At 40.1% G+C, this 17,800-nt stretch overlaps 2 long non-coding RNA genes and 1 other non-coding gene across 3 annotated transcripts; all 3 read left to right on the forward strand.

Annotated features, from left to right (window-relative positions):
• The first annotated feature begins 1,088 nt into the window (after nucleotides 1–1,088).
• LOC135676504 (uncharacterized) lies at nucleotides 1,089–5,885 on the forward strand. Its single transcript, XR_010514319.1, has 4 exons — nucleotides 1,089–1,273; nucleotides 2,345–2,415; nucleotides 4,579–4,662; nucleotides 5,569–5,885. It is a non-coding gene; the product is annotated as an uncharacterized LOC135676504 (long non-coding RNA).
• LOC135676505 (uncharacterized) lies at nucleotides 2,422–4,273 on the forward strand. Its single transcript, XR_010514320.1, has 2 exons — nucleotides 2,422–3,451; nucleotides 3,617–4,273. It is a non-coding gene; the product is annotated as an uncharacterized LOC135676505 (long non-coding RNA).
• An 823-nt stretch (nucleotides 5,886–6,708) lies between the features above and the next one.
• On the forward strand, nucleotides 6,709–6,782 carry TRNAV-CAC (transfer RNA valine (anticodon CAC)). Its single transcript has one exon. It is a non-coding gene; the product is annotated as a tRNA-Val (tRNA).
• The last annotated feature ends 11,018 nt before the right edge of the window (nucleotides 6,783–17,800 follow it).

The following is a 17,800-nucleotide window of genomic DNA, read 5'->3' on the forward strand; positions in this document are numbered from 1 at the left end:
TCTGATTATGGTTATGTTGCCATAACTAGACTGTTATTTACATGGAAAAGCTTGGTGTTAAGTAAATTATACAAGTCTGTAAGCACTTGTGTTTTGGTTATGATGCATGTAATGAGTGCATTTATTAACTTGTGTTTAGGTTCACAAGAGATGTTGGTAACTTTGGCCTGGCGTTCCTATATATACATCATCATTTGATTTATTTTTATGCTTATGGAAGTCTCCTTAATCAAAACTTTAATTAATGCTATATTTTTACTCCTACATTATAAATTTCATCTGTCTATATCAAGATTATCATTCTTATTGATTCACTTGGTGTCTGAGCATTCAACCATTCTAGTTTTAATCTGTGATTACCCTGTAAGTCTCTAAATGCCACAATGGACTCACTTGCATAAATCTGTAGAAGGTAAATGCAAACTTTACTGCTACTATATTGACCTATATTATTCACATACTTGCTGTGATTTCAAGCTAATCACAAGGTATCTTTACTGATAATATTCATATATATATATATATATATGTATATATATACACATATCTCTGGTTCATTGTCCAGATATGTATCCAATTCTGTCCATAGATACTTATCATGTTTAATATTAAGTATATGAAATACTTGATTTATTGATTTAATATAATTACACTACCAATCTAAGTTAATTAGTGCCAACTCAAAACATCTCCTATTAAGTAATAGTGGCACATCAAGCTATCGACTTTGAGATTAACGTAATCTCCAATAGATTACTAATATTAACCTATTAATACGTTAAACGAAACATACATAAATCTTCCATTAGACTTGGATGCCTCTAATGTAAATGAGGAGAATTGGAGAACTTACACAGAGAATAAATAACTTTATGGACTATGATATAAATATCTAAAATGGGTAAATAATTGCATATCGCTTTCATCTTAACACGGAGGGATCAAATTTGGAGGCCTTTAATATAAATAGCAATAAGTTAAGGAGTTATCTGAAAATAAATGTTTCTATGGATTATTATATTTAAGGTCAAAAGAGATGAGTAATTGCTCATCAGTCCTCTCCAATTATATATATACTGCGTTGAACCCTGATTCGGGAGGCTTAATTTGTCACCGCTGCTTCGACAGCAGAAGAGAAAAGAGATCTCATATACACCTATGGCGGCGCGGGCGGCACTCGCGGCGGCGGCGGCGTCCTCGTTCTTCTCCCGCTCATCGTCCGTCGCTCCGGCGGCGAGGCTCGTCCCCCGCCGGGGCCTAGCCGGCGGCGGAGGTCCGGACCTTTCTCCCTTCTTGTTCTCCGTCTTGATCGCTAGGGTTTTTAGATCCGAACCCTATTCAGGTGCTCCGATTCTTAGATTCGATCGTTCTTTTGGGCCCCCTTACCAAGAAATCTTACTTATTAATTTCTCGATTAGTCCATTTTGATATAGGCGAATTCGTGGTTCTTATGCGTTACTTCCTTGTTTTCATGTGAGCCATTAAGAATTTCGTGGTGGAACGAGTTGGATCCACCGTGCTCTGGGATTTGATGGGTTTGGTTGATGTCTACGTGAACAATGCATACTTTTGTTCGTAGGGACCTTTCTGGTTGACCCATGACTGTGAATGATCGTATGGGGCACGGTTTGGAGATTGGCCTATTTTAAAAGGTCAATCTCGAAACCGTTGTTTAATTGGATGAAACATTTGTGTTTCTGTATAGGTCCTATTTTAAAAGCAAGAATGTATAAGGACGACCGACATCTAACTTTAGGAAGAGGGAAATTGAAATGTTATATTAAAGAAATCAGGTAATAGGAGAATATGCAGTGAAATAGGTGAAAAGAAAGAGCAAGGGAGTCAATGGGATTATCACTTCTGATTTCCCAAAACCCTGCAGCACGAACAGAATATTCAAATTTCAAATAGTAGCTGTTTAAAATTTGAGTTCAGGAGTCTAATACCCAGTACTTACAGATAATTGCTCCTACGAATGTCTCAAGGAAAGTACTCTCTCTTTTTTCTTTTCATTTTTCAGTTTTTGACAAACTTATACGATAATCCATGATCCACAAGACTGTAAGCTAAAATTCTTCTTTTTTTACTCGTACTACAATTTTGAAATGGCGGTGAGCTTGATTTTGGTCTCAGTTGGGTGTAACTTAAATGTTCTTGATCATTTACTAACTTTCATTGGTAAGCTTTTCTGTTTGTATAAGATAATCTTCACTTGATTTACTGATAATTTATCATGAAATTGGATTTCATATTTTAACTTCTTATATGTTATATATAGCCATATTCTGAACTAATCTGGTCACATGGTTCTTATCATATTATTTATTACCTACCATTTCTGCAGATCATCATGGACCCCCAAAGGTCAACTTCTGGGAAGATCCACTCAGTCCATCTAAATGGAAGGAAGAACATGTAAGTTTCAAATTGAATATAATACCTACTTTATAAATCAAAAGCTAAACGATTTTAGGCATTTGACTTGTCAAGAGGAGAGATAAAGATTTAGTGCTGGATATTAAGTATTTTATTGGTGATAAGACACCTTCTAACTTTTAACTATGCTGTACATCTATGTTAAACCATATATTAAATGGTTTTGATTTGTGTTTACAACTCTATCATCCAAAAATCCCAATTGTTCCTTTTTGTAGAAATATTTCTTACTCTCCTATAACCATTAATGAAGGTTTGAAAGGCCTGGTTTAAGAATACTAGTATATTTTGGGACAAATATTAGATCAGCCAAATTAATTTCTGAACAATGTTTGCCCGGGTTTGAAGCTGGAACCGTTTGGAGTGACATAATTAATCAAGAGGAATGACATAATTAATTGAGATCGACTTGGAACTCCTGGAACTGTTTGAAGCTGTTTGAATCTGTTGATTGCCTTTGGTGATTTGGAGCCAGAATATTTTAGCCTTTAGAAATTCAGGTATTTGGGATCACCTGCAGCTAATTAAAATTTTGGAATAATCTGATTAGGAGCTGAAAACAGTAGAATTTCAAACCATGATATAAATGCTAACTATAATGTGAAAAACTTTATAATGCTAAATTCTAACTACTGTATAGATCTTGAAGATGTTTTGATCTTTTAAGTTTTTGCAAACTTAAGACACTGTGATATGAGGCTATTCTGATGCTGTCTAGCAAACAAGTTAATTATGTCCCTCCAAGACTTATTATTTTGCGGCTTCATGATGCACATTAAGCCTATTTCAGTGGCACAATGGAATTTGTGAAATTGCTATAATCTTTTGATACATTCGTAATATCTAATTTCTTCTGAAAAAAATGAAATAAGTGATCTTAGAGTTTTAGATTTTCTGAAATAGGATATTGAGAGGAGTTAATATGTTTATTACCTATGCAGAGCTTTACACTTTTGCTCTTAGTGTGGAACAATCAGAGCTGTTAGTTCATAAGTAATTGGCTTCATGAGTTCAGGTTAAACTTTGCAACCAAGCTAGTAATTTACTGTTTGTTTCTCTGAAGAGCTTGAAAAGTGAGCTCTTTTGCTGATTTTAGTTCAATAAATATGTGTACCGAAACACAGCCTATATCAGTATTCCTTTTGGTTTATTTTCATCATTTATGATTTGCTTTCATTAGCATTTCTCAAAATAAATGAAGAAAGTTCACTCGCAAGTTAGGAGAAGATCCTCGAAGTGTATCATTTTTCAACTTCAGTTATACCAGGTGAAAATTGTTTTCTCATGAGTTTCTCTATAACTTAAGTTTGATGGAGTTGTATGTGCTAAAGTTAGATTATTAATGCATGTGAAATCCAAGTTCGAACTGTTTTTTATGGTTATTGGAGGAGAGACATTAATTCGTTTGATTATGCATAAAAGTTACAGAGCACCTTTTGTCTATCCTCTGAAGTATGGTTGATACAACAAAAACTCAGAAAATGTGTTATCAGAAGCAAGGTTTAGTTCAATGGCCAATAAACTGGATGACCAGTAAACTTTTACTGATGGTGTTGAAGTGATGTAAATGCAAGAGTTCAGTCTCGACTCCTTTTTTCTTACAATAGTGATTTGTTTAAACAATTTATTTGAAGTAATTTGTTTACTATTTTTCTCTTCCCTCCATCCTTACTGGATATTTATCCATGATTTGTGGAACAACATACTTTTTCTTTTTTCTTTATGCTTGATGATCTGCTCCTTGTTTTGAAGTGCAATATTCTTACTTATTGACTGGGTCAGATTCACTTCTATTCACCTTTTCTGAAAAAACCAAGTTTCAGATTTTGAAAGGCATTGATGCTTTTTTTTGTTTTGCGAATCAAAGTGAGTAATGGAATCAAATCAGGAAATGGGTGAAATTGTTTGGGACTTCATCATTCTTAGGGGTTATGATCTCATGAAAATAATTTATTTAAGTTGGTTTTCTCAACTCTATCTAGCTTTCAGAAGCTAGTGCTAATGCATTTATCTTAAGAACTTTGTGAAGGCAGTACTTTGCCTTTTTGTTTTTGCTTGTCTCAAATTTTAAAAAACCTTGTGATTTACAATGTACTTTTTTATGTAGAAGTTTGTGTGCAAATTATGTATATTCTCTTGTAGTTTGTACTTGTCAGCCTTGCCAGTTGGGGTTTGATCTTTTATGGGGCATACAAGACTTTTGGTGGAAAGAAGAACAAGGAAGAGGTACTGAATACTCATTTTTTTAGCAAAATTTTCATCATCTAAGAATCTGCTAATAGCATCTCTGGTCATTAAAATATTTAACACAAACTTCATTAAGTTGCAATAATTCTATTAGACATAGGCCCATTAAAAAAAAAGAAAAGAAAAGGCTAATTGGTGCCTCACATTCATTTGAATATCTTGATAATAGTATACATGAAAAATTGCTAATTTAGTCCCACATCAGATGTGATTGGAGATTTGAATTGGTTTGTAAGAGTTAGACAACTTGTGCTTAAGCATTTTAGGTCTTATGGTTTTAGGGTGATAACAAATGATATCAAAATCGATTTAGTAGTAAACATGGTGGGAGACTCAAGTAGAAAGAGAATATTGGTGGATGAGATTAGAGGCACATTATGAGTGGAGCCACCACTGTGGACTATGCCTCTTGGGTCTCACGTGAGGGTTTGATTTTGGATTATGTTTGACCTTGATGAGGATACCAAACTCCTAAATGAAAGAATTATAATGCCCTTATTTATGTCCCATATTGGAAGTGGGAGGAGATTTGAGTTGGTTCATAGGGGTCAGATTGACGAAATACTATTAACTGAGTTTAAAAATTCTAAAAAATTTTGATCACATGGTTCTAGGACCATAAGCCAATGAGTCATCAGGCCGATTGTGACAATCCACTTATGAATATTTGTCATGCATGCATGAATTTTACCTATATACTTTTTTCTGTACCTTGTTGATTTAACATAGGTTCTGCTCATCATGCATAACAGACTTGTTTGTTTTTCTTTACTTATGGTATATACTCATTTCTACAACAATATGTTCAGCTTAATTTTGAACAATTTTGGTATGGTATAAAGTTAAACCTATCTCATATCAAATTAACTCCGTTTCCCTTTCCAGGTTGGAGAAAAATCAGGGCACTAGATAACATCACGAGTCCTATGTTTTCTTTTAATGAGCATGTTAATAAAGCATTCAAAGGACAGTTCCTTGAAAAGGTCCCTATGATCTCTCTGTTTGTACTGGTTCGTCAGGGTTTTGGATTTCTAGACTCACTTTGTGGGAACTTTTGGAACAGAGATGCGATGATTGGTGAGACCTCCTGGTTTCTCAAGTTAAATTGTTAATTCAGTTGTTATTTATGATGGAGGTCTCTGTAGTGATGACAACTATCTTTGATCTCAAATTGTTATTCAAGTTTTCTTTTCATTGTGCTATCAATTCTCTTAAAATATCTCTTCAATTGATGAACAATCGTAATGTTCTTTTTTTTTCATTTTGGTTTTAGTGTTTAAGCCATTTTGGCACATTTGAGTGATTCTTTATAAAGTTTGCCTGGAAAGAGAGAGAGAGAGAGAGAGAGAGAGAGAGAGAGAGAGAGAGAGAGGCAACATACGCAACAGCAACACAGCTTTACGTGTTCTAATTAGACTTTTTTACGAGTTATAATTTTTTGGTGAGAATATTAATCTGGCAACATGATTTGATTAGACTCCTTTTGGTATTTTTTCCTTGTTAGTAGACGTAGGCTGGCTCTCTTCGACCCACTCAGAAATTTCTAACCATGGGGATAAAAGTACTACTACACATTTCGTACTTGAGACAAAATCATGGAATTTTAGTCAGGAAAAAAATTCCATGCTTGCAGATCATTCTAGTGATCTTCGATGAGTACATCATTATGAAATAAGAAAAAGTGAACCTAATCGCATCCATAGCGAAGGACTTACGATCACAGTGGTTGCCTCAACTATATCCAAGATATTGTCGTCCTCTGACGTCCAAGTCCTTGCTTGTCTCTTGGATCATCAATAGCTTTAGTTGAGAATTGTCGCTACCGTACGTCGTACCTCTTAGTAGCAGTGAGCCTTAAAACCCTTATGTCCTCAACCCAGTGTACGTACTACTAGTAGTAGAATGGGTCCGTACCTCCGCCATGCCATAAGATACCCGAAGCCAGCTTCCTCGTTCTTGAGGCGGGCCGCGAAATGGCGTAGTTTTCAACTAAAATTATATGTTAGGTAGCTTGGTTACAACGACGTCTGGGTGGTGTAGTCGGTTATCACGCTAGTCTCACACACTAGAGGTCCCCGGTTCGAACCCGGGCTCAGACAATTTCTTTTTTATCGTATAGTTCCTAATTAAGTTACACAGATCAAGAAAATTGAATTAGTCCTATTTAGGCAAAACCCTTAATATAGAATTCTTTTTATTTCCGGATTAATTAATTTATTACTTAATCACATGCCTATCTTGTAGGCTAAATTGAGGAAATTTGTTAATTATTTTTCCTTGATCATAAACGAATCAGTCCAAATAAGGCAACGGTTTTATTTTAAGAAAATATCAGAATCAATCCAAATGTAGATTTTTGGCTGAATTGATTACTCAGTGTATTGACACCTTTAAAACAAGATTAACATAGGAAAAATGTTGAACCTCATGTTTCATACGAATTTACAGTCAATTAAAAAAGAAGCCATCCATAGCAACTCTAATATTATCTAATGTATTACAGCAGAAAAGTAGGCTCAACAAATCGTCTATGTAAGCATTCAAGTGTACACTTTTTTACCTGTTTGAATCAATGTTACACTACGAAGAGCATAAAAAGTCTGGAGCTGGAATCAACTTGTTGCATAGGTAACTCACTTCACAGCAGTACCCATCATCCATCACCTCTGCTTTTATTTCTCTTTTAAGGTCTTCCTTGTAGTCCTCGAAAGAACCAGGGAATTTTCTCAGTGTGTTAGGAACATTCATTTACGCAAGGTGTCAGCACGGCTCATTGTAGTTCCGAATACGCAAGGTTGTCCACGCGGATGCTCGAGTCACGTCGACATCGGGTCGAGTTAGATCTAAACATCGCCTCCCGAGCATAGTTCTCCCTCGACAGGTTGTTGTTACTTCGTTGTCAGTTCCTGCACAAAGGTTGAGGTCAGGAGGGGGATTTCCCGACTCGACCCCTCTAAAGTTAAAGTCAATGTTATGGAGTTAAGGGGAGTTGAGTGTCCTCTCCTGATCAAGGAGGGTTGGCTTTTATACATGCGACGATGAGTTGGTCGTATAGGGTCAATTAACTGTGCGTGGCTTCTCGAGCAGCCGAGTTAAGCTTTTGTGCGAGCGCCGACCGACCTGCACGGATCGACGTCGCGCGGCGCTACCCCAAGCTTTCCAAGATGACTGTACCATGATGATATCGTTCGTACAGAGGGGGTGACAAGCGGCTACCCGCCACGTGCCACATCAGATTTGAAGTTTCACATTTGCATCATCGTGTCTGCTTGCTTGGGTCTATGTGAGCGATACCAAAATGTGCCTTGTCATTCTCTCCCCCTCCAAAGAGGCATGCCCCAAGTTCCTCATGGAGGGGCTCGGGGCATGGCTTCGTGCCTTTCGTTGGCTGGGTTGGTTGTCGTGCTGGGATTGTTGGTTCAGTTGTTTGATTGATCAAGAGCTTCTATTTGGGAGTTGGATTGGTCGAGATGTGACTCGGACATTGGATTGGCCACAAGGCATGGCTCGGGCATCGGAATGGCTGAGATGCAACTCAGACGTTGGATTGGTCGCGAGGCATGGCTCAGGCGTTGGACTGGCCGAGATGAGACTCAGACATTGGACTGGCCGCGAGGCATGGCTCGAGTATTGGATTGGCCGAGATGTGACTCGGACATTGGACTCGTCGAGATGCAACTTGGACATAAAACTGGCCGCAAGGCATGGCTCAAGCATTGGACTGACCGAGATGTGACTCGAACATTGGATTGACCGCGAGGCATGGCTCGGGCATTAGACTGGCCGAGATGTGACTTGGATATTGGACTGGCCGCGAGGCATGGCTCGGGCATTAGATATCAGAGCATGGTCTAGGGCCTGTAGGTGTATTAGGTCCCTTGATTGACTTTAACCAATTATTGTCTTTAACCTATTATAAGAGTAATAGAGCCAATTCCAAATATTAGTGGTTTTATCACTCGGGGTGCTCATGGTCGCAATGCTACTAGTGTACGCACTCGGAGAGGTGTTCATACAAATAATAAATTGGAAACTCTTTGACAGTTGATCAGATATATAAAAACTGTGTTATTACTATTAAAGGTCATGATTTGCTAGTAGATTTTATTATACTAGAATTTCAAGATTTCGATGCTATCTTGGTATGGACTGACTTTCAACATACCATGCAAGTGTCAATTGTTTTCGGAAGACTATTACTTTTTCACCCTTAGATCAACCATCTTTCAAGTTCATTGGGATTCAGGAAAAATTCCCTTATATTATTTCAGCTTTGAGTGCTACACAATTATTACTAAAAGGATGTCAAGGAAAAGGATGTCAATGATACTTGACCTTTATTTTTGGAGAAGAATCTAAGAAGCCAGTATTAAAGGACATCCCCATTGTACAGGATTTTCCAGATGTTTTTCCCGAAAATCTACTTGTACTACTACTAAATAGATAGATTGAATTTACAATTGATCTTCTACTTGGCACTGCACCTATTTTTAAACCTCCGTATAGAATGGCACCAATTAAGTTGGAGGAGTTAAAGAAACAGATCCAAGAGCATTTGGACAAGGGTTTTATTCGATCCAGTGTATCACTTTGGGGTGCCCTTATCCTATTTGTGAAGAAGAAAGATGGATCTATGCGACTATGCATCGATTATAGACAACTCAATCAAGTGACCATAAAGAATAAATATTCCCTTCCCCGAATAGATGACCTATTTGATCAACTTCAAGGTACTCAAGTATACTCGAAAATTGATTTAAGATTTAGGTATCATCAACTGAAGATAAGGGAAGGAGACGTACAAAAAAAAAAAAAAACTGCTTTTAGAACAAGATATGGTCATTACAAATTCTTAGTAATGCCTTTTGAACTCACAAATGCACCGACTGCCTTCATGGATCTTATGAATAGGGTGTTCCACCCTTATCTTGATAAATTTGTAATTGTGTTCATTGATGATATCTTGATCTACTCTAAAAGCATAGCAGAGCATGAACACCATCTTAATATAGTTTTGGAAGTCCTAAGGCAAGAGAGACTATATGCCAAACTAAGCAAGAGCAACTTCTGGCTGAATGAAATTATGTTTCTCGGTCATGTAATTTCAAGTGCTGGTATATCTATTGACCCTCATAAGATTGAAGCCGTGATAAAATGGAAGCAATCTTCTAATGTTTCAGAGATTAGAAGCTTTTTAGGTTTGGTTGGATGCTATAGAAGATTCGTAGAAGACTTTTCAAAAATAGTAGCACCATTGACCAGATTGACACAAAAGAATATAAAGTTCATGTGGGATGATAAATGTCAACAAAGTTTTCAAGAATTGAAGAAGGAATTAACCAATGCTCCTATATTGGTGATTCCTTTAGGGGGAGAAGGTTTTGTAGTGTATAGTGACGCCTCACTACAAGGGCTTGGTTGCGTTCTAATGCAAAACGAGAGGGTAGTTGCTTATGCATCGAGGCAATTAAAGCCTCATGAGAAGAACTATCCTACTCATGACTTAGAGTTAGCAGCTATCATTTCTGCACTGAAAATTTGGATGCATTATCTCTATGGACAGACTTTTGAAATCTTCACAGATCATAAGAGTCTCAAATATATTTTCACACAGAAAGATTTAAATATGAGACAAAGAAGGTGGTTGGACTTTCTAAAGGATTATGATTTTAATATCAACTACCATCTTGGGAAAGCTAATGTAGTTGCTGATGCCTTAAGCAGAAATACCTACAGTCTTGTAGCCTATATGAATATTCAAAGGAATTCTATGATAATGGAGTTAGCAGACTTAAAACTTAAACTTTTATCGGAGACAAATAAAGGTTTTCTTGTGTGTTTGATGGCACAATCATTTTTGGTGGAAAAGGTTAAAGAAGGTCAAAAGGAAGATATATATCTTCAAATGATAGTTAAGGACATATCTCAAGGATCTAGACCTGAATTCCTCCAAGCCGAAGATGGTTCTATTACATTTCACAATCGACTTTGTGTTCCCGAAAGCCATCCAGTAAAGATGCAATTATTAGAGGAGGCATATAGATCAAAATTTAATATCCATCCCGGGACTACTAAGATGTACCGAGATTTACGCCAAAACTATTGGTGGCGTGGTATGAAGAGAGATATAGCAGAGTTTGTTTCTAAATGTCTGATATATCAACACGTGAAGATAGAACATCGAGTACCTGCGAGAAAGTTGCAAAGGATTTTGATTCCTGAATGGAAGTGGGAGCAAGTCACTATGGATTTTGTGACAGGATTACCCAAGACTGTGAAAGGATATGACGAAATTTGGGTAATAGTAGACAGACTTACTAAATCTGCTCACTTCCTTCCTATTAACAAGAAGTATTCATTAGATAAACTAGCAAGCTTATATATTAAAGAAATTATTCGATATCATGGGGTGCCAGTTAGCATTATCTCAGATAGAGATCCAAGATTCACCTCTAAATTTTGGGGAAGTCTACAAAAATCTTTGGGCACGCAGTTAAAGTTTAGTACAACGTTTCACTCCCAAACTGATGGCCAATCTGAAAGGACAATACAAACTCTTGAAGACCTCTTAAGAGCATGTGCTTTGGACTTTGGTGGGAGTTGAGATATGCACTTGCATCTAATTGAGTTTCTTATAATAATAGTTATCACTCTAGCATACAGATGGCTCCATTTAAAGCTCTTTATGGAAGAAAGTGCAGATTACCTGTATATTGGGATGAGGTAGGAGAACAGAAGCTTTTGGGGCCTCAATTAATTCAAAAAGATGCTGATAATATTCGAATTATACGTCAAAGATTATTAACCGCTTAAAGTCATCAGAAAAGTTATGCAGATCGAAGGTGAAGAGATCTAAAGTTCGAAATTGGTGAGCATGTCTTCTTAAAGGTGTCGCCAACCAAGGTAGTTATGAGGTGTGGTCAAAGGGGGAAGTTAGCCCCAAGATTTATTGGTCATTTAAGATCTTACAAAAGGTTGGGCCTATAGCATACAGATTGGCATTGCCCCCGGCATTGACTAGCATCCATGATGTATTCCACGTGTCAATGCTTCGAAGATATATCAGGGATCCATCACATGTCATATCTTACCAACCTCTACAATTACGAGATTATGTCACTTTTAGAGAACAACCAACCCAGATCTTGAAAAGAGAAGAACATGTTCTAAGGAACAAAATTATACCTTTGGTAAAGATTTGTTAGCAACACCATTCAGACCAAGAGGCAACATGGGAAAGAGAAGAAGATATGCGAGAGCAGTATCCTCGTCTATTCTATTAAGGTAAGCTAAATTTGGGGACCAAATTTCCTATAGGAGGGGAGAAATGTAATCACATCAAATATTTAAGTTAAGAATTGATTTTCTTTCCTTACTTGTTATTATAATTTAAGGAAATCTTAATCTACTTCCTTGTTTGTTGATATGAATTAAGGAAATAACTATTAAGTATTCCAAATATGATGATATCATATTTGTTAGTATATTAAATAAATATAAAAATTAAAATTTATTTCCCTTAATAGAGGCTCACCTCCTCCTATTTAAGGGGGAGGGATCTCTCTCCTTTGTTCCTCACCTAGTCGAGCCTGGCGGCGGGAGGAACGAGGAGTTACACCCTGTTAACAAGAGAACGAGGAGTTACACCCTATTGACAAGATGTAGGTTTCCCTACCTTTCTTAAAAGTTTTAGCTTTTATTTTGATTCTTTAAATGTTGAAAGTTTTATAGTTTGAAAAATATGTATCAATTCTTTAAATGTTAAATTTTTTTGTCTTAAAATAATTAGTTAAAGTTTTCATAATATTCTTTGACCCATGATTAAGGTTTTTATTGTAGAATTAAATATTTTAAAAAGATATATGTTTTATATGATATATTTTTTGTATTACAGTTTATCTTTAATCTTATCTGGATTAAAATCTTGTTAGACTAGAATATGTTATCTAAAATCCCTTTTTTTTTTTTCTTTGATCTGAAATTTAAAATATATTATTTTGAATGATTTAAAATGTGACTAGAATATGTTGAAATTTTATGTGTTGAAAACATGATTTTTATTTGAATTTAGAAAGCTATTTCCTTGTATTAAAACTTATCTCCTAGTCCCTCTTTTAATATCTTATGATTTCTAGTCAAATTGAGAATGTTATTTCTTTGTATTAAAGCTTTTCTCCTCATCTATCTTTTAATGTATTATTATATTTTTATTTATGTTGTTAATGGGTATATGCTATGACTAGTCCATGGGCCAAGGCTGAGCTAGTTTTATGTAATGCATGCTCAATCATGTATAATGCACATGACCAGTAGATAGACTAGCTCAATCTAGCCCAATATTATTGTTGAACTTGAGCTCAAATATTGATTGAAATAAACTAGACTTGATTAGTCTAGATCAATTCAGGGTGATTCCGAATTGATTGACTTATTCGAGTTAGTTTAACCTAAATTGAACTTAATCTAGTCTAAATTATACTAGTCTAGGGTGGTTCCAGACCAGTTAAATACGGATTAGAGATCAGTTCAGTTAGGCTCTAGTAAATCGAGTTCAATTGAATCGATTAAACTAGAGTTCAAGTCAATTGAGGGCTAATTTATATTATTTGATATTGATGATTTTTGAAAGAGATGTTTTAAATATGTTATTTCATCCCGAAATGGATATGACCAGTGTGAGATTCTATAATTTTCCTGCCGAGAGCAGGTAGGGCGATTCCCTTCGGGGATTAGCGGGCCGTCAGACGTGGCGGCTGGACGGTTCCTCCATCCGCTGTTGGGAGGAACGTGTCCCCACTTTGGCGGGTGTGGGACACCACTCCATCTGTTGTTGGGAGTGTGATATGAGTTTGCCTCCATCCGCTATTGGGAGAACACAAACTCATCCCGTAGGATAAAGCCTCTCCATCCGCTGTTGGGGGAGTGCTCCTTCGAGTACTTGATATACGCCAATGGGATGATTGATTGAATTTTGATCATGTATTTATTTTGATTTGACTTTTGGGGTTCCTACTCAGCATTGCTGAATTTTCTTTGTTTTTGATTTTCAGAGCAGCCTCCCTCTGGTACTAAATCGGATTCCAGTGGAGAGCGAACCTTCCTCTACTGCTAGGTAGAGCCACTTGGATGACTCTTGAAGTTAACTTTTCTATTTGTAATTTAATGAATAAATGAATTGTAATAAATGGTTGTAGATGATGAATAAAGTGATGTTTATTTATTTGGCCTATGTGAAAATATAAAAAAAAATCTAGGATGTGACAATTTTTATGGTATCAGAGACACCTAGCATTAGGGCAGGGTGAGAGGGCTGTAGTAGGAAAGGGCTACCCGTGGATGGAGTCAGAGAACTCATCACGGCGTGGAGCCACCACTGAGTTAAACCTCACATGCACTATGCTAGGGTTCGATCTGGGATATGTCGGGCCTTGACGAGGACGTCAAGCTAATTAGGTTGGGGATAATGTAATATCCCATTAGTCCCACATCGGAAGTGGGGAAAGTGTATGATTAGCTTATAAGGGCCTGATGAGTGTACTACGTAACTTCCCGCTTAAGCATTTTGGTCCGCCGTTGATGACCAAAATGGAGTTATTGGCCAGTTAACTCATCAGTCCCGGGTCGTGACATTAGACTTGCCGAGATGTGACTCGGACATTGGACTGGCCGAGATGTGACTCAAACATTGGAATATATGAGATGCGACTCGGACATTGGACTGGCCGTGAGGCATAGCTCGAGCATTGGATTGGCCGAGATGTGACTCAAACATTAGACTGGCTGCGAGGCGTGGCTCGAGCATTGGACTAGCCGAGATGCGACTCAGACATTGGACTGGCTGCGAGGCGTGGCTCGGGCATTGGACTGGCCGAGATGTGACTCAGACTTTGGACTAGCTAAGATGCAACTCGGACATTGGAATAGCTTCGAGGCATGGCTCCCGTAAGGCATGGTTCAGGCATTGGACTAACCGCGAGGTGTGGCTCAGGCATTAGACAGGCCGCGAAGCATGGCTTGGGCATTAGACTGACCAAGATGTGATTCGAACATTGGACTGGCAACGAGGCATGGCTCGGGCATTGGACTAGCCGAGATATGATTCCGACATTTGATTAGCCGCGAGGCATGACTCTAGCATTGGACTGGCCGAGATGTGACTCGAACATTGGATCGAACGTGAGATGTGGCTTGGACATTGGACTTGTCGAGATTTGACTCGGACATTGGACCGGATGCAAGGCGTGGCTTGGACATTGGACTTGCCGAGATTTGACTCGAACATTAGACTGGCCGAGATGTTACTCGGACATGGACTAGCCGCGAGGCATGGCTCGGGCATTGGATTGGCCAAGATTTTACTCTCACATTGGACTGGCCGTGAGGCGTAGCTCGAGCATTGGATTGGCCGATATGCGACTCGAACATTGGACTGACCGAGATATGACTAGGACATTGGACTGGCTGAGATGCGACTCAGACATTTGGCTGGCCGCGAGGCATGGCTCGGGCATTAGACTAGCTGAGATGTGACTCGGACATTGGACTGGCTGCGAGGCGTGGCTTGGGCATTTTACTGGCCAAGATGCGACTTGGACATTAAACTGGCCAAGATGTGACTCAGACATTGCATAGGCCACGAGGCATGGCCACGAGGCATGGCTCGGGCATTAGACTGGCCAAGATGTGATTCATGGCTCAAGACAAAAACGCAAACCAAATTTTTATAGTGGTTCGGTCATCGTGACCCACATCCACTCCATCGATTCCTCTTCCATCAAGGCCACTGGCGTCCACTATTTAAATGAAAAAGATTAACCTCCTTCTTGCACCCCTCTTCTCCTTTTCATAGGTTTAGGAGTCAACCTTTATAAGTGCACACACTCCTCTCTAAACAAAATTCTAAAGTTACATTGGGCTGTCGCGATGCGACTCAGACATTAGGTTGGTCGCGAGGCGTGGCTCAGGTATTGGATTGGCTGAGATGTGACTCGGACATTGGACTGGCCGCGAGGCATGGCTCGGGCATTGGACTAGCCCAGATGTGACTCGGACATCGGACTAGCCGAGATGCGACTCAGACATTGCACTAGCTGCAAGGCATGGCCGCGAGGCATGGCTCAGGCATTGGACTGGTCGAGATGTGACTCATATATTGGATTGGCCGAGATGGGACTCGGATATTGGACTTGCCGCGAGGCATGGCTAAGGCATTGGACTAGTCGAGATGCGACTCGGTCGTTGGACTAGTTGAGAGGCAACTCAGACATTGGATTGGCCTCGAGGCCTGCCTCGAGCATTGGACTGGTCGTGAGGCATGGCTCGGGCATTGGACTAGTCGCGAGGCGTGGCTCAGGAATTGGACTAGCCGAGATGTGACTCGCACTTTAGACTGGCTGAGATGCGACTCGGATATTGAAATAGCCGCGAGGCGTTGCTCGGGCATTGGACTAGCTGCAAGGCATGGCTCGGGCATTGGACTAGCCGCGAGGTGTGGCTCGGGCATTAGACTGGCCGCGAAACGTGGCTCGAGCATTGGACTGCCCGAGATACGACTCGGACATTGGACTGCCCGAGATACGACTCGGACATTGGACTGGCCGCTAGGCATGGCTCGGGCATTGGACTAGCCGAGATGCGACTCAGACATTGGATTGGCCGAGATGCGACTCGGACATTGGACTGGCCGTGAGGCGTGTCTCGAGCATTGGACATGCCAAGATGCGACTCAAACATTGGGTTGGTCGAGATGCGACTCGGACATTGGATTGGCTACGAAGCATGGCTCAGGCATTGGACTGACCGAGATGTGACTCGAACATTGGACTGGCCGTGAGGTTTGGCTCGGACATTGGACTGGCCACGAGGCGTGGCTCGGGCATTTGACTGGCTGAGATTTGACTCTCACATTGGACTGGCTGAGATGTGACTTGGATATTGGATTGGCCGCAAGGCATGGCTCGGGCGTTGTGCTGGCCGAGATGCAACTCAGACATTGGACTAGCTGAGATGCGACTCGGACATTGGATTGGTCGAGACGCGACTCGGAAATTGGGTTGGCTACGAGGTGTGGCTCGGGCATTGGAGTAATCGAGATGTGACTAGTACATTGGACTGGCTGTGAGGAGTGGCTCGCACATTGGACTAGTCAAGATGTGACTCGAACATTGCACTGGCCGAGATGTGACTCAAACATTGCACTGGCCGCGAGGTATGGCTCGAGCATTGTACTGGCCGCAAGGCATGGCTCGGCCTTTGGACAGCCCGAGATGTGACTCAGACATTGGACTAGCCTAGATGCTACTTGGATATTGGAATAGCCACGAGGCATGGCTCGGGCATTAGACTGGCTGCGAGGCGTGGCTTGGGCATTGGACTGGCCGCGAGGCATGGCTCGGGCATTGCATTGGCCGAGATGTGACTTGGACATTGCACTGGCCGAGATGCGACTCAGACATTGGAATAGCCGTGAGGGGTGGCTCGTGCAGTTAACTAGCTGCAAGACATGGTTTGAGCATTGGGCTGGCTGCGAGGCGTGGCTCGGGCATTAGACTGGTCGAGATATGACTCGAACATTAGACTGGTCGAGATGTGACTCGGACACTGGACTGGCTGCGAGGCATGGCTTGAGCATTGGACTGGCCGAGATGTGACTTGGACATTGGACTGGCCACGAGGCATAGCTATGACATTGGACTGGCCTAGATGTGACTCCGACATTGGACTGGCTGCGAGGCGTGGCTCGGGCATTGGACAGGCTAAGATGTGACTCGGACATTGGACTAGCCGCGAGGCATGACTTGGGCATTGGACTGACTAAGATATGACTTGGACATTGGACTAGCTACGAGATGTGACTCGGACATTGGAATGGCCAAGATTTGACATTGGACTGGCCGAGACGCGATTCGAAAATTTGGTTGGCTGCAAGGCGTGGCTCGGGCATTGGACTGGCCGAGATATGACTCGGACATTAGACCGGCCAAGATATGACTTGGTCATTGGACTGGCCGAGATGCAACTCGAACATTGGAAAGGCCACGAGACGTGGCTCGGGCATTGGACTGGCCGAGGTGTGACTCGGACATTGGACCGGCCGAGATGTTACTTGGTCATTGGA

This window comes from Musa acuminata, chromosome BXJ1-6, assembly GCF_036884655.1.
Source record: "Musa acuminata AAA Group cultivar baxijiao chromosome BXJ1-6, Cavendish_Baxijiao_AAA, whole genome shotgun sequence".
NCBI lineage: Eukaryota > Viridiplantae > Streptophyta > Magnoliopsida > Zingiberales > Musaceae > Musa > Musa acuminata.